Source organism: Falco cherrug, chromosome 1 (genome assembly GCF_023634085.1).
Source record: "Falco cherrug isolate bFalChe1 chromosome 1, bFalChe1.pri, whole genome shotgun sequence".
In the NCBI taxonomy this organism is placed as follows: domain Eukaryota; kingdom Metazoa; phylum Chordata; class Aves; order Falconiformes; family Falconidae; genus Falco; species Falco cherrug.
The window spans coordinates 24,818,167-24,833,184 of record NC_073697.1 but is presented as its reverse complement, the minus strand read 5'-3'; the positions used below and the strand labels follow the sequence as shown (position 1 = coordinate 24,833,184).

At 46.5% G+C, this 15,018-nt stretch overlaps 1 protein-coding gene across 2 annotated transcripts in view; it reads right to left on the bottom strand.

The window, feature by feature from the left end:
• SLC4A4 (solute carrier family 4 member 4) overlaps nucleotides 1-15,018 on the bottom strand; it is a 236,856-nt gene that overhangs the window by 188,450 nt on the left and 33,388 nt on the right. The gene's annotated exons all lie outside the window — the stretch shown is intronic.

Sequence of the window (15,018 nt, the reverse complement as noted above, 5' to 3'; positions counted from 1 at the left end):
CGCCGGGAGGGATGGGATGCCAGCCGTCCCTGGAGCGTGTCAGCTCCCCCCGGGGAGGGATGTCGGCCACCCCCACGGAGCGTGTGTGCCGTCGTATGCCCCCCGGGAGGGATGCCGGCCACCTGTGGTCAGGGGGGGTTGGATGGCAGCCCGGAGAAGTAGCAGCAGCGGCCCACCGCAGCCCCGGGCAGGCTGCAGGCAGAGCAGCACACTGTCCCAGCCAGAACCCGACCCCTGACAGCAGCCCGGCTACCATCCTGGCTCTACAGAGAAAAAAAAAAATTAAAAAAAAAAAAAAGGGAGGGGACTCCATATAAAACATCATTTGGTCCATTCGTTATAATTTTGCAAGGAAGTATCATTGTATGTAGTGCTCTTCCTTGGCTTCCAGTGTGGCAGGGCTCACCAACCACCAACTCACCTTTGCTGCCCACAGGTGTAGTTTCACTCCCCCCTCTGTCCTGTACACGCTTCCATTTACACTAACTGCCCTTGGAATTCCAAGTTCTTTCCAGACTGGTGTTGGAATAGAGCACTAATACCAATAACCCGCATCTAGTTCAGTAAAAGCTGCAGCTCTTGTGCTCGGCTTTCCTGTCCAGGCCAAGGTGACGAGGTCTGTAAAATATTTTTAAACAAGGGGGCTCTGCTCTGTAAAAGGCTCACAAGCGACAGGGCAGAAGAGCAATCCATCAGCGGAGCAGAGCTGGAGGCTTGGGGGCACAAAGGAGCCTCTTGTAGCTCTGGAAGGGGGAAACTCCACTTCTCCAGCAAGGTTTTACCATTACCACACAGGCACTGCCTCTTCAGCTACTCCTCAACTACCAAGCTCCACTTTTTGTCACCCATCCAAATTCAGTATTAGGGAATAATATGCAATCCATTGGACAGGCAAAAAAGCAGCAGCAACAGAAACCGCAGCACTTGCAGGCTGGAGTGAGAGCACCACAGAAGTCACCTCCTGCCTGGACTCCTCTCCCTTCTGCTGCTGTCACCTCTGCACTTTCCCCAGCCCCTGAAAACTGCCTTTAAGCCACTGAGCCTTCGCCCCCATTTTAATGTTTTCCTGAAAGATCCCAGACTGATGGTCTGCACGTGAGTGAACAGGTCATGGCTTGGGCTCCTTTGCCCCCTTTTCATAAATCAGATTCCATAAGTACCTGTTCTTAAACAGCCAGTGGGTGACTGACAGCATAGCCATGACTTTCATCACTTAAAGCTATGTTTCATTTGAACTAATGACAGTCCCCATATTAACAAAAGCAAAGCACTTAATCAATTGAGCAGCTTTGTATGTTCAACTCTAAACATAAACAACTGTACATATACATCTTCCTCTCTTCCAACTGCTTGGAATGAAGGATGACTCTTCATGCTTTAACTCCCTGATGGTATCCCAGTTATTTCGTACCTCCAACTTCTCTTCCATTTATAAATGAACTGAGAAGCTTCTGAAGAAAAGGCACATTAGCAAGAAAAGGCACATGAGCTAGTTCAGAGGATTGCTGTTGCATCTTGCTGCATACACAGCTATGGGGGGTTATAGGCTACCCCCACCCACCCCAAGTGTTTAGCTCCCTCAGTGAAAGCACTTCTTGGATGGTTCTCAGCAGCTGACTCTTAACTTGCTATTTTAGCAACAAATCTAAATAACTCCCATACCAATTCCACCTCCTTACAATTCACAAACTTAAAATACTGCCACTTTCAACCTGTGCATTTAATTTTATGGCTAAAAAATGTTTTGACATTAGGATGGATGATTTTAAGTCAGTCTTTAAATACACCATCACAACATTCAATGATCTAAAACCCTATCAAAACTTTCCAGGAGCCCTTAAATAAAAAGCCAAGACAATTATCTTGGCCAAGTTTGAAAATGAGTACATTCTGCATACAGAGAAATGCCCAGGTAAGGGACCCAATAATCCTGCCTGTCATTGCGATTGACAAAATAAAAACCCATCATCTAGAGCCGACTTGTCCAACATAATGTATACACATACCTTTTGGCATTACTTATACATCTTTGGCCCGCATATTCCCTCTTAAAAATTACCCAGACATTTCCAATATTTCTGCTGTTTGATTTCATAAGCAGAGATAAGCTCATCACTCAGGACTAAAACCCGCTAATTTTCCATTCACGGAACAGGCAACAAAGAAACACTTTTGTTTGGGGAGTCTTTGGCCAGCTGTTTAAATCTGCCTTCCCAGCCGGCTGGCTTCAGCCCTGCACGCAGAGGCTTGGTGATGAGGTGTGCCACCAGCCTCTGCTGAAGCCAACCTCCCTCTCACGACCAAGGCCACAGAAGCCTGTCTCCACAATGGCACGGAACAGGATGCCACCTTCCGCTGAACATCCTCTGCTACACAGAAATCATTTTTCTGCCTTCTCGTCCAGCGCACAATTTGCCTGTGGGGTCGCATCAGGTATCATTGTCAATGACAGCATTTAACACGTCTACGGGTTGTAAGAACCGCCAAAGAGATGATGGTAAAAATTAGAGGATACAGAAACGCACATGCTCAGTGGAATCGGTAGGGTAAAACTTTCCCTGTGGGCAGGCTATTCCATAAATACATCTCACAGCTTTTCTGGTAGATTCCTCAGAAGCCGCTCATGCTGACCACAGCGTTGTCAGTCAGAGACGATGCTGAAGTAGATGAAAACTGGCAGCTTCTGCATTTCCAGGGTTTTGTGCAGGCTACCGAGCGATAAATTATTTGCATTGGATTAAGTCAGGAGTAATTCAGACTAAGTCAGGAAGTTTCAGAGGATCAAACTGTTTCAATAGAAAGAACTAGGTGCAGAGAGACTGCAGTTGTACTTATCTAAGAGGCTTGCCGCAGCTTCTCCTTTGTTGACAAACCCTCAGTGCTAAGTCATCATTTACAAAAGCAGGCTCAACCCTGAACACACTTGTGCCTGCAAGTAATCCTCTTCACATCCACAAAATCAATCACACCTATTTTCGGGACTCAATCCTGGATCATGGCTCTTCCAAAGGACCTTGAGGTTTCGGGGTGTTTTAGGTTTCTTTTATAAAGATACAGGTATGCAGTTCATTCTAGCTGTTGAACTCAACAAAATCCTGCATTGCATTCCTTAGTCTTACAGCTGAATTAGCCCACAGCACTGATTTCTAAGGGCAACCACAAGAACCAATTTTGTAGCTCTCATATTTGTATTCCCTACTTGTGTTCAGGTCACCAAGAATCAGGACTCACCTGTCCTTTCCCTCCGCTTCCCAGGAAATCTAGATACAACCCCGTGTCTCAGCAAAGCATTACCTGATAGCTGGCTATTCAAGGTCTAATGTAAATAAACCGGTTGGCTTTTCAAACTTGATTAGCAGGTCCTGCATTTTCTAATAGTTCTGCCTCAGTTAGCTGTGAAAACAGTATTCCATGGGGAGCTGACTTTTCAAACTCCACAAGAGTCCTGTTTCAGCCTCCTGTCTGCTCACCTGCTGCAAAACCACACGCGGGGCTCTAAGAAGAAAATTGCCAAATTCCCACTGACTTCCCGTGCGCTGGCTTATACTTTCATTTTTGGAAGGAGGCAGAAACAGGAGGTGCTGAAAACCTTCCAGCCAAGGTAAGACAAAATTGAAGCTGGAGGCTTAAGGGGTGGTGGGTTTTTTTTTGCCATGTGTGCTTGATGTGCTTATCATTAATAATACATCACATCTGCTTGAGAGCAATGAGAAATCCTGAATCACTTTGATAGCCGTATAGGCCACAATGGTCTATTCACTCACATCAAAAGAAGAGAGCTATGGGGATTTCACTGTCTGGGTCAATTGCTTCTGGGACCTTCCAGCACTTCTGGCAGCTGCTGGTAGCACAGTGTATTTGTCTCAACAGCTTTTTCAGTAGATCCCTAGTTAAAGTTGGAAGGTTAAACACTTGGAGATCAGAATGTATGAATGTAAGTGTTGTGTTCTGCTCGCCTGGGAAGCAGCGCAAGGTTGTGCTTTGTACAGACCTGTAAGCGAGACCTGCAGGTCTCTTACCAACTACTACCTCCAGGACTGCATTTTCTAAAACGCTCATATTTCCTCGCAAAAACATGCCTTATATCTCCAGCACGAGCAACTCCCCCACGCACCACCCCACTGTGCCCATCACATCCAGTAACAGCAGGGCTGCACAGAGCCCCTGAGCTGTCCGGGTGCCAGGGCAGCAGCAGCACCAGCAGGGAGCCAGCCCCAGGCTGCGGTGCCACTTGGGCCCGTGCTGGGAACCTGCCCCATCAGCAACCCCGCTTCTCCCGGGGAGAGCGGGGCCAGCACAAACCCCAGCTTCAGCCCCCCACCCCGAGAAGGGTAAGTGGCTGGTGACCCCTTTGCAGCAAGCAAGCTGGGCTTTCTGCAGGACAGCTCGAGCGCCTTGGGGAGCAGTGCAGAAAGCTGATTTCATACGCCTGAAGTTGTGTCCTGCCCAGTGCTAGAGGGCGTAAAGCCAAACCAGCCTTTGGTCAAAGAGCCAGAAACACAGGGCTTTGTTAAAATAAAGAAAGTGTGTTTGTTTATACACCCACAATAACCACCAGAGCATAGGATGCCGAAACACACGCTTCCGCCACCTACAACTGTTGGGATACTGAAACAAAAAATACTCACCCCCTCTAGAACGAGTGAAGGAGGAGAAGGCCAAAGAAGAACGGAGCAGCCCAGCTGACTGAAGCACTTGTATACCTTCAAACACATCGCCTCTTCCCTGCTTCAGCGCAAGCTCATGCAGAAAGCAGGTCAGAAGGGACATGGATTGTTTTCACATCTCAGGACGGGAGGGAAATCAGAGGGCTAAAGGCAATCCCCTGTAGCACAAGGCTAACTGTACCTAAATGGGTCACAACTGGAAGTGCTTGTCTGCTCTATGACAGATATAGGGGGCTGCTAACAAGGGCAGTGGTGTTTACATCAGGAGGATTTATTCTCCTCCCAGTTTCTCCCCTAGCTGTCATTTAAATTAGTTTCTTTTCCTCATTCCTCAGTTATCAGCACCCTGGGTCAAAAAACATGAGAGCTTAGAGGCACGGGCCAACATGCCCTCCAGTCCTTTCGTACAGCACCTGTACTGTGGTCCAGAGTGATTCTTCTGAGCATGAAACGCTCACAAAGCATTAACCCTCGTCTTTACCACAATCCTTCTCACTGTGCACCAGCTCAGGAAAACTTCTGACATTTTATTGCCTACTGGAAGGACACGAAGAAATCTTACCACCCACTCTCAGTGTGAGGCCAAGTCCACCAACATGACTAACAGACAAAAACCACAGCCTGCTGTCAAAAACCAGCAGCCCCCTCAGTAAGCCTTCTTACCCGCTGGTGGAAGACACCTTCCAACAAGCTGAGGGTGACAGGCATTCATGTTAGGAGGCTACCTACATCAGGAAAACAAACTCTGCCTGCTTCTCTAGAACTGAATCCTTGCCTCTCATACACTGATAGCATCTGGTCTCGAGCACTGAGTATCCTGCAGGAAAGAGCAGATTGAACGGCAGGTCACTGTGACCCTCTTAATTCAAGACTACATCTTTTCCTGATGCATAAAAATATCAGCTGGATACATAACTGTGCCGGAGTGCCAAGCCCCTGAAAGGTGGAACACAGTAAGGTGATCCTGAAATGGAACTTTCTTTCCAATGCAGTTATTCCCAAGGGACAGAGCTCTAAGCTTCGCTAAGAGATTCAAACCTAGCAGCCTTCCGGCTGGTAACATCCAAGAGCAGATAGTACAGTCTTCTTCAAAAGATGCCCTATATACAAAAGCCTCCATCAAGATGGAACATTCTGCAACACCTCCACAGGGTTTTAGAGATGCCAAATGGCAGCAGCAGGAAATCCAGAACACAGCGTGCCACAGCAAGACAGCAACTTCCCTGCAGAACGCCTCCTGCTGCGGAATGCTCTCACAAGGCAAGCGCATCCAGAATGCCGCCGCAGGATCCGAAAGGCTTTGCTTATGGCTGAGTCTGAAGAAACAAAAGAAAACTTTTTTGATGGTATAAGCCACAAACTGAATATTTATAGGAAATGCCTTTGATAAACACGTTTGTCATTACAACAGCCACAAAGTCAAGACAGAGGTGGCTCCCTCTTATTCTAAAGGCAGCAACAGTAACACAATTATTGTATTGATAAATTACCAACTTCTCTACCTAATCCAACCATACATACATCTGAGTGTCCCTTCTCAGGTGATGTCTTGTGATAGATATTGGGGGGGGGAGCTATAAAACTATCACAACAGGAAACTACACAGTAAAGTCCATGGAGATCTCTATTGCTTAGCTCCAGGCAATTAATCATTAATTGATTTCCAGTACTGTTTAGGTTATTGTTCTTGGAACATTGTTTTTTCCTTTACTTAGCCAATTTAAACAACAGATATTCATCTGAATGTTTCTTCTTCTTCATCTCAGCTCTTTGCCTTTAACCATTTTCCTGTTGTAATAACACAGACTTTTTATTCCCAGTAAACAACAGTGTTCCCATCGATTACCTCTCAAAGTGTCACCTATTTTTCCCCCTTTGGGGGGCCCTCTTGATACAGGGAAAAAGGCTACACAGGAGCAACTGGTACTTGCAATAAAGTAACATATTTTCCTTTCTGTCACTTCACTTCTAAACTCCAGGCCATTTTTATGCCAGACACAGTCTATAACACTATATACCAAAGGCTGGTTTGTTGTTTTGATTTTTTTTTTTCCCCTTTGGGAAGGGCTTCACAGTTTATTATCCCAGTGTCTATCCTGGGTCATCAGAAAAGTTTGCTTTTCTTTTCAGAAAATTTAACAGCACCATGATTATTCACTGCTTTGGATTTTCACATCTCTTGCTCTTTCTCTACTCTTTTATATAAACGTATCCTAAACAAAACATTTAAAAACAAACATTGGCAGGTCATACTTAGCCAGAAATTGGTGCTTATAAATAAAGCTTTGAGGACAGAATGATTTTTAAATTATTTGTTTAGTAGCTCCAACAGAAACAGAGTATTTTATAGCAAACAACAATCCCCCAGGAGCACATGTAACTCCAAAAGGTCTCTGGCACTTCAGGACAGTCTGAAGAGCACAGCATCCTAGGTGGGGGGGGAAGAAAAAGTGCAGAGTGCAAGTAAAATTGGATGAATATGTTTGCCCAAGCCAAAACAAGGGAAAAAAAAAAACCCAAACAAAAAAAATCACAACCAAAAAAACCACACAATCCCCACATAAAATGCTTTCTTTCTTTTTCACTCTGAGATTATGCACAATCACAACAGAAACAATCAGAACAGTTAGTAGCAAGGGGTTTGCCCTGTCCCTCTTGGGCAAGAAAAGTCTGCACCCCAGCAGCTGTGACACCTTTGCTACTGTGGCAGGGAGCGTTCCCACAAAAGGTTTCAGGTGCTAGGGGACTATTTTTGCAATGGGAAAATCCTCACAAAAACCCACTGCCAGCAGCTTCCCTCTCTCATGGCATTGTTTCGTGAGGGGACAGCACTGCTGTTGGAGCCCTTCACCCCTTGTAATGCAGTTTTAAGGAATGTAGGAACAAGGAAAGGGAAAGCAGGAGACAAAGCTACCTGCGACGTGACTGCTCATCGAAAGCCAAGAGGCTAGGAGGGAAAACGCATCGGTGAGAGCTGGCTGCTCTTTCACTGCTCTTCCCAGCCCAGCAGCCTTCTACAACAGCTTCTGCAAGCTTGGGCAGATGAGGAATAGCCCAGATCTTAGGGATTCATCACGAAGGAAGGGAGAAGCAACCCGAGCTGAAGTCATCCAAAGGCAACGTGCTCCATCTGAAGACCTTTGGATAGATTCTGTTAGGCATGAAACCCCTCCCTGGCCAACTCTGTCGGATATTCCAACCACTGTTCCCAACATAGCCGAGCTGTGTACTTCATGTAAGGCAACACCAGCGAGCTCAGGGGAACGGCACCAAGGAGAAATCCACCCATGAGTCCTGTTGCTGAAACCACCTATTTAAAAGCCTCCGGCGGTTACCTGAGGCAGCAGCACCTATAGAAGGCTGCAGCCAACAGCCCATGTCAGAGCAAAGCCCCATCTCCACTCCATGGAAAGAGGCGATTTGCTGAGCAGAAGGGCACAGGCAAGGGCTGCCCGGTGCTCTGCCCACAGCAGTGAGGGCAGGCAGCGGAGCCTTGCGGCGAAGCACTAACCTGCAAGAACAGATCAGGGTCCAGGCTGCCACCTACAAGAAGGAGATGAAGCATGTGGTTGGCCTCAGCTTCTACAAGCTTCCAGTCAGCAAAACAAACCGAAGGCCTATCAGCTTAAGACTAACAGAAATTAAGGCGCTGTGTGAAGTAAAAACGTGCAGAAACAATATCTTCTGCCTTAAAGACTAATAAACTCAGGCTTCACCTCAACATTTATGTTAACAACAGGAGACAACTTTCTTGAGACAACATCTTGTTCTGTGTGCTTTATGGAACTTGGGGCACAACAGAGTATTGACAGATATGAAGGGACAGCATGTTCTGGTGGAGCATTTTAAGAAAATAGTAGTGCTGTCAAAGGGCAAGTTTTCATTTTATGCTTACACAGCACCAGCATAAAATATTTCCCTTGGAGAATCTCACATATCATTTTATTAATACAAACAGACACGGAATATCTCCATCTCTGAGAGTCCTGAACTTTTCACCTGCATTTTCCCCCCATGCTCACCATCCCATCTCAAAGCTCCCATCTTTCCCCACCGAGGGAGAGGACGTCCTCAAGGCACCTACCAGGTCTTCCTCTGAGAGCAGAGTATTTTCTTACACCGCTATTATCTGCAGCAGAGCAGCAACAGGTTGCCCTCCAGGATATGATTTTGTCTTCATTTTCAGCCTTGCCTTTGGTGGGAAGATGCAGCCCAGGACACTAACACCCTTTGTTTCTCTCAACTGCAGCAGGGGCAGCATAATGCAAGTCTAAGCACTGGTGGTATTCCTCGGCTGATTGTGCAATTCCAAGTGCCACGTATGCCCTAGAAGTAGCATTAGCTCAACCTTTTGACCCCCTGAAATGCATTAACGCTTAATGTATATTATGGCGAGTCCCAGAAGGGTGAGGGTCGCAGTATACAGATGCAGAAACCAACTCTCCAGCTGGAGCATCCGCTTCTGGGACATTGTCCATGACACAATCCAATAGACAAACCAGCAACCCAAAACCTCGGGGGCAGCCACGGCCAGGGTAAAACACATGCACAGAAATGAGAGCAAGGACAATGCTAGGCTGTGAGGCACCCGCTGGGTTCAACTAGGAAGGCAAGGGAACAGCGCTTGCGTGCAAAGGGGGCCCCAAACACACACCACCAAGAAATATCTGAGTAACCTCTCCTGGCGGTGCACAGCTGCTTCCCGTTACTCCTCAAGGAGGATTTTTACAACTCCCTGCCCAAAAGGAACAGGGACTGTCACTTGGGCCAGGCCAGGGCAGCCTCCTGATACAGGGTGGCATTAGAGGCAGCGAGAGCACCGATGCAGCAGAAGTTGGGGGAAACTGTATTCCCATCGCTCAGGACAACATCTTCTGGTCTTTTCTTTCTAATTTGTTGTCCGTCTTATTTTGCAAGGCTAAATCCCAACTTCCTTCTCACATCAAGACTTCTCACTGAGTTGATGGGGAGATTCCAAGAGATATTAATTGCTGTTTGAAATCACTTCAAAGGACCTTCCCCCCACCCCCTTGTATTAATAGCCGGAATGAGGAAATTGGTTTTGGTTTCATACTTACATCTGCTCCCCAAGTCTTTGCGCATTTCAAAAACCCATCTTAAACCAAGCCTGTTTCTATTAAAAGGCTCCTACTCCACACAAGCGCTCACACCCATGCCTTTCCACTTCCACACATATCTATAGCCCCATGTTCCAACTGGCAGCCAGAGGTGCCAGAAATAACCACAAGAAAGGCTGCCATGAAATCCCCAGCCAAGTTTTGAAAATCCAGGCACTTTACACAAGCATCTATGCTTAGAGTACTTCATCTGAAGTCAACCTGAACTCGGCCTTGTAAGGTTCACATATCAGGGATCAAATATCAAAAAAAATGTAAACGCAATTACTTCTTTTTCTTTTCCTTCTTAAAAATCTGCAGGATAACAGTTGTTCCGCAAGCCTGTTAGTGCATACCTCTAGCAGCCTGCTGATGTTCCTGTCCCACTGGTACTAGCTAATGGCTAGTTTTCATTCTTAAGTGCTTCCCCCCACCTTCAAAGTCTATGCTACAGTGATTTTGGAAACTGGGTCAAAATGCAATTACTACATTCCCATGCTTTGGGCTGGGAAAAGAGAATAAAAGGAGGAAGAACATTAAGAAGAAATACTGTTGGCTGTAAGCCAGTGTTACGCTTCTCGCATTCTCACCTGTGCCACAGCCCAAAGCAGTCCTGAGCGCTCCCACAGCAAGCTGCCATTTCACAGCAGGCCATTTTCCCTGCCAGGGTGTCAGGGAAGAGCATGCTCCATCCTAACGCAGGCTTTCCTGGCCAGACCCCAGCCAGCCCTGTCACATCTGTGCTGGAGGATGGGAGCAGGCAGAGGATGCAGCTGATAACAGCAGAAAAAGCCAGGGTGCGGGGCAGCAGTTCTTGCAGAGGACAAACTAAGTTCTCTCAGCAAGCAGCAGTCATTGCCCTGTGACACAGTCTTGCCGGGGAAGCTGTTGCAGCCACCTCAGATCTCCAGAGCTCTCCCCCAGCTTGCCAGCCCCATCTTTTCCGTTCCTGTGGCATAAGCAATACATCCCAGCACTTCAGTTCCCCCACTCCACTGAGAAGCATTTGCTGGTCCCAAACAGCTAGCGGGCCTTCTTGAATTGAGAGCTAACCATCAACCGATTCCTGCGTGACCTCGCTCTTCACCGACTTGCATTTTGCAAAGTCACTCACCTTCTCGTACTAGCAAATCATATTACTTTCACACAGATATCAAGGGACTCCCTGCACTTTTCCTCTCACCCGTCAACTTTGCACAAACCAACTATTCATTTACTTACAAGAAATCAGCTTTACAAGAGGCATCTGCTTTTGATGTCATCATCTACTACTTTGGCTGTCAAAAGCTAAACCCTGCTTTCATGCATAAACATTTTCCACAGGAGAAGGAAAATATTTGCTGTGTGTTCAGACATGCCCCTTGTTATTGTCACACTTATAACACAATCTATCATACCTTATCAAATTGCACATCTTCAGCATGCAGATGGTTTGTGACAACATGTTTAGGAGGCTTTCCAATATGGAAAAGGGAATGACTCAAAGACTTTTTTCTTCCACATCTTCCTAACTAGGTCTCTCTGGGAAACACAAAGCCATTATACACATCCCCTATCTTCCTCTCTCTCCCATTGTTTCTTGTACACGCAGTTATCACAAACCAATTCCCTTTGCTGCTCTGCTCTCTAGCATTGTTTTCCACAGTTCTCAGAATATCAGTTCCAACTGTGCAGTATTTGCTGGCTCCGCTCCCAATTAATAATTGCATGTTAGAGCTGGGTAGTTATGGCTGCAGATTAAGGCCTAAAAACATTCAACAGTTTCTGGAAGATACAGACAGACATACAACCTTTCTTTTCCTAACACCAAACACAGTTTATCTTGCTATCACAATGTTCCGGGGAGATGTTATGCCACTTATGTTAACGATTTAAATAGATCAAAAAGTTGGCTCAGCAAGAGCATTTGCCACTGACAACAAACCACAAGCCTGATGTTATCCAAGAAGTAACTGTAATATGCTAGCACAGACTAGACAGATCACACACAGGATAAAAAAAAAAAAAAATCATGAAATCACCCTGTAATCATCGACATAGCACCAATTAAGCAAGCAATAACACATGGCAAAAATAGACAGGTTTCCACTGGACGTCTGTATTCTTTCAACCATGTTGCAAGGCACAGGGTTTCACACCCACCTGGGAAAACCCAAGAGCTTGCTTTCAGAGACTCTCCAGCTCCTAAGACTGTCTAAAAGCTCTCCCGTGTTACAGTAACAGAACCTGCTGCAAAAGACCTTGCACCAGAGAAGAGTCTTACACTGGTCATGCCCCGCATCAACAAGAAAAACTCTGAAATACCTAGTTTGCTACAGAGGGAAAAGGAAGCGTTAGGGTTGCGGACTGGAAGTCACTGCATCCCTCCTGCATGATTTTGCCTCTCGGCATCCAGCCCCAAACCAGGCTGCCCAGACCTACCTCCAGTCCGTCCACAGAACCAACTGTTCCATCGGGTTCCTTTAGCAGGAGGAGAAACAGTGGTTCACAGCAGCTCACCTTCCACATTCGCTCCAGCTCAAAAAGAGAGGCAGAATCCAGCAAACATTCTCCAAGCTTGGAGGAACACTTCTTAACTTCAGGTCTGTTATGACATTTATTATGGCCCCCTTCTTCCCTCCCCTCAGCCCCCCCAGTGAAAGGGATCAAAATAGTTGCCCCCTGTGACATTTTGCTCCATTTGACCAATCGACTGTGGGAAGCGTCTCTGTTAAAGCCCCTGAAAGCCACACAAGAGCAGCAATGCCAGCCACCGTCAGGGCAATCACAGAAGTTAGGGGCAACACCCTGAAAACCTAACCTTTCTGCCGCTGGCAAAGAGGGCGTGGGGTCCCAAACTAATAGGAATATCCCACTACTACAATTTGCTTTGCGTATGCCTTTGGTGTAAGCCGAGCCCTTCACCTAGTGACATTGAAACTAATACGTGTCAGCTATCTGTCCGTGGTCCAAACTGCCCATCTTGGGGATGACTGGAGCTAGTCCCGGCCTTCCCTCCTGCCTCTGGGAGGCTTTCTCCAAGCACCTAACCCTTCACCCCACTCACCTCATTTAATCCCTTCCCTCATCTGTTTCTCCTGGAAACACGGTCCCCTCTACAAGCCAACTACACTTACTTTGACCTAAGCCCTTACCCACACCCCTGCCGTAGGACTCCACCACCTTACAGCAGCGTGCACGCATATGCGTAAGGACACAGAACGCAATCGTAGCTGGCTCCAGGCCACCAAGAAGCGTAAGCAATAAGGAATTTTGCCGTGCTGAGAAGGGAGAGCTGCGTCCAGCTCCAGATGAAGACCAGATCGCACCTGCCACCTATAAAGAAAGAAGGGAACGAAGCAGAGCTGGGATGGGGAGCCAGGAGATCTGAGCTTGCTAGCCCCCTTGCTGAGGGAGGAAGAAGTGCCTTGGGGGCCAGTAACCACCATCCCACCCACCTGACCCATCCCTCTGCGGTAGGGTGCAGATGTCTCAGAGTATTAGCACTGGCAAACCTTGAACCTGCCGGATTTGCCACCCCCAGCTGTCTGCTGTGCTAGGTAACTTCATGTCTAAAACCTCTGCGTGCACATTTCCATGCTAGGAGAAATGCAGAAAGAGTCTTCACAACCGAGGGGCAAGCGAGAGAACGGAGCCTCCTTATTTTCTTGATGTACGTAAGCACTGAAGATGTTGGCAGCCTCCGGGTTTAGCAATGAACTTCACAGCGCTCCTCCCTTATGTCACTTTGCTTACTCTTCATGGCATCTACACTTGCCTTCATCCTGGTTCCATACCCTTGCGGATCTGACTACTCGCTCAAAATGCAAGAGGTGCCTCCACAAAAACTGTATCGGAGATGCTAAGATGGATAACATTTTCTAAGCATATTAACTCCCCACAGCCAGCTCTCTCAGAACATAGAGTACACCTTACTTCCAGTTCTACCTGGATCCATCACATACCTTACTTAGCAGTTACTCGTGGTAGACAAGCAAACAGAGCACATTTTTGTTTCTTTTCAAGGTGATTGTATGAGATTGAATACCAAACTTGAAAGGTGTCCTCAAGGAAATCCCTTCTCCCCTCCATCTTGAACACTGTGCATCTTCTGGAAACTATTTAATTTCCAGCATGAATCAGCTCAGATCATGTATGGCTGAAGTCTGGGGTTTGGGTTTTTTTTCGCTTGTTTTTTCCTTGAAGTTGTTGAAGCAAGCGTAGCTGTGGTAACAGCAGCTTTGACTATAGCATTTGGATATTACTGCGCAGAACTTACTAGCACCCTGTTTTGACTGAGACCCTGCTAAAACCAGTTTTAGCCCCACTCCAGTTCCTTACCCATTTTCTTCTCATCCTAATGTACCTCCAGGCAATGAAAACTCATTATCAGCCTCCAGCTAAGCCTCAGAAGGTATTTTCCTTCCATAATTAACTCTTCACAACACTTACTTTTTCTTGCTAGATTTTTGCTAGGGCTCTTGGGAAGCAGGGGAAACAAGTTTTAAAAATTTTAGAAATGTTTTTGATATAAATAATGGTAATAAAAGATAGAAATAACATTCAGACCATCACGTTAACTGTGCAGGAAGAAAATTTTGCCTGTTCTTCCACCCCAGAAGATGGGTACCAATGGGTAGTTTCTACAGGAAGAGAAAAATTCAACAGGTCTGAAGGCTTTGATACAAGGCCTTTTATTTACAAAGTTTATTTACAAAGCTATCTAAAACATAGCTCTGCTAAGCAGCAGTGGAATCAAACAAGGAGATAACTTGCCTCATTTCTGCAGTTGGTTAGGCCAGTTACAATACGTGTTCTCTGAGCCATCCCCTTCAAGCCTGGATGCGCAGCTGTAGCCCTCCCAGAAGTACTTCTCACCTCCCACAGCCAACTCAGATAAAGTTTAACAGGGTCCTTACATGTACCTGAAGTCTAATGCAGCTCTTAACAGGCACTCCCTTCCTTCAAGAAGGTTCTTCCCAAATGCATTGCTACATCTTTGCACTTGAGGCTCTCCAAGTAAACTGCCAAACGCATCAACATAAAAGTAAATGAGGAATAGAAGTTGCAGTGCCAAAAAGCAAGCAAGCCTGATTTTGGGAAGCACTGCAGCAGAATGAGAACTCCACAGCCATCCAGTACAAAGCACCAGACTGCACAAGCTCACCCTACCAACACAAGGTTTTCAGCATTTTATGGACCGATGTTTATGACTGACTAGTTATCACCTATTCTGCCACAGCCAGCTCAGTTAC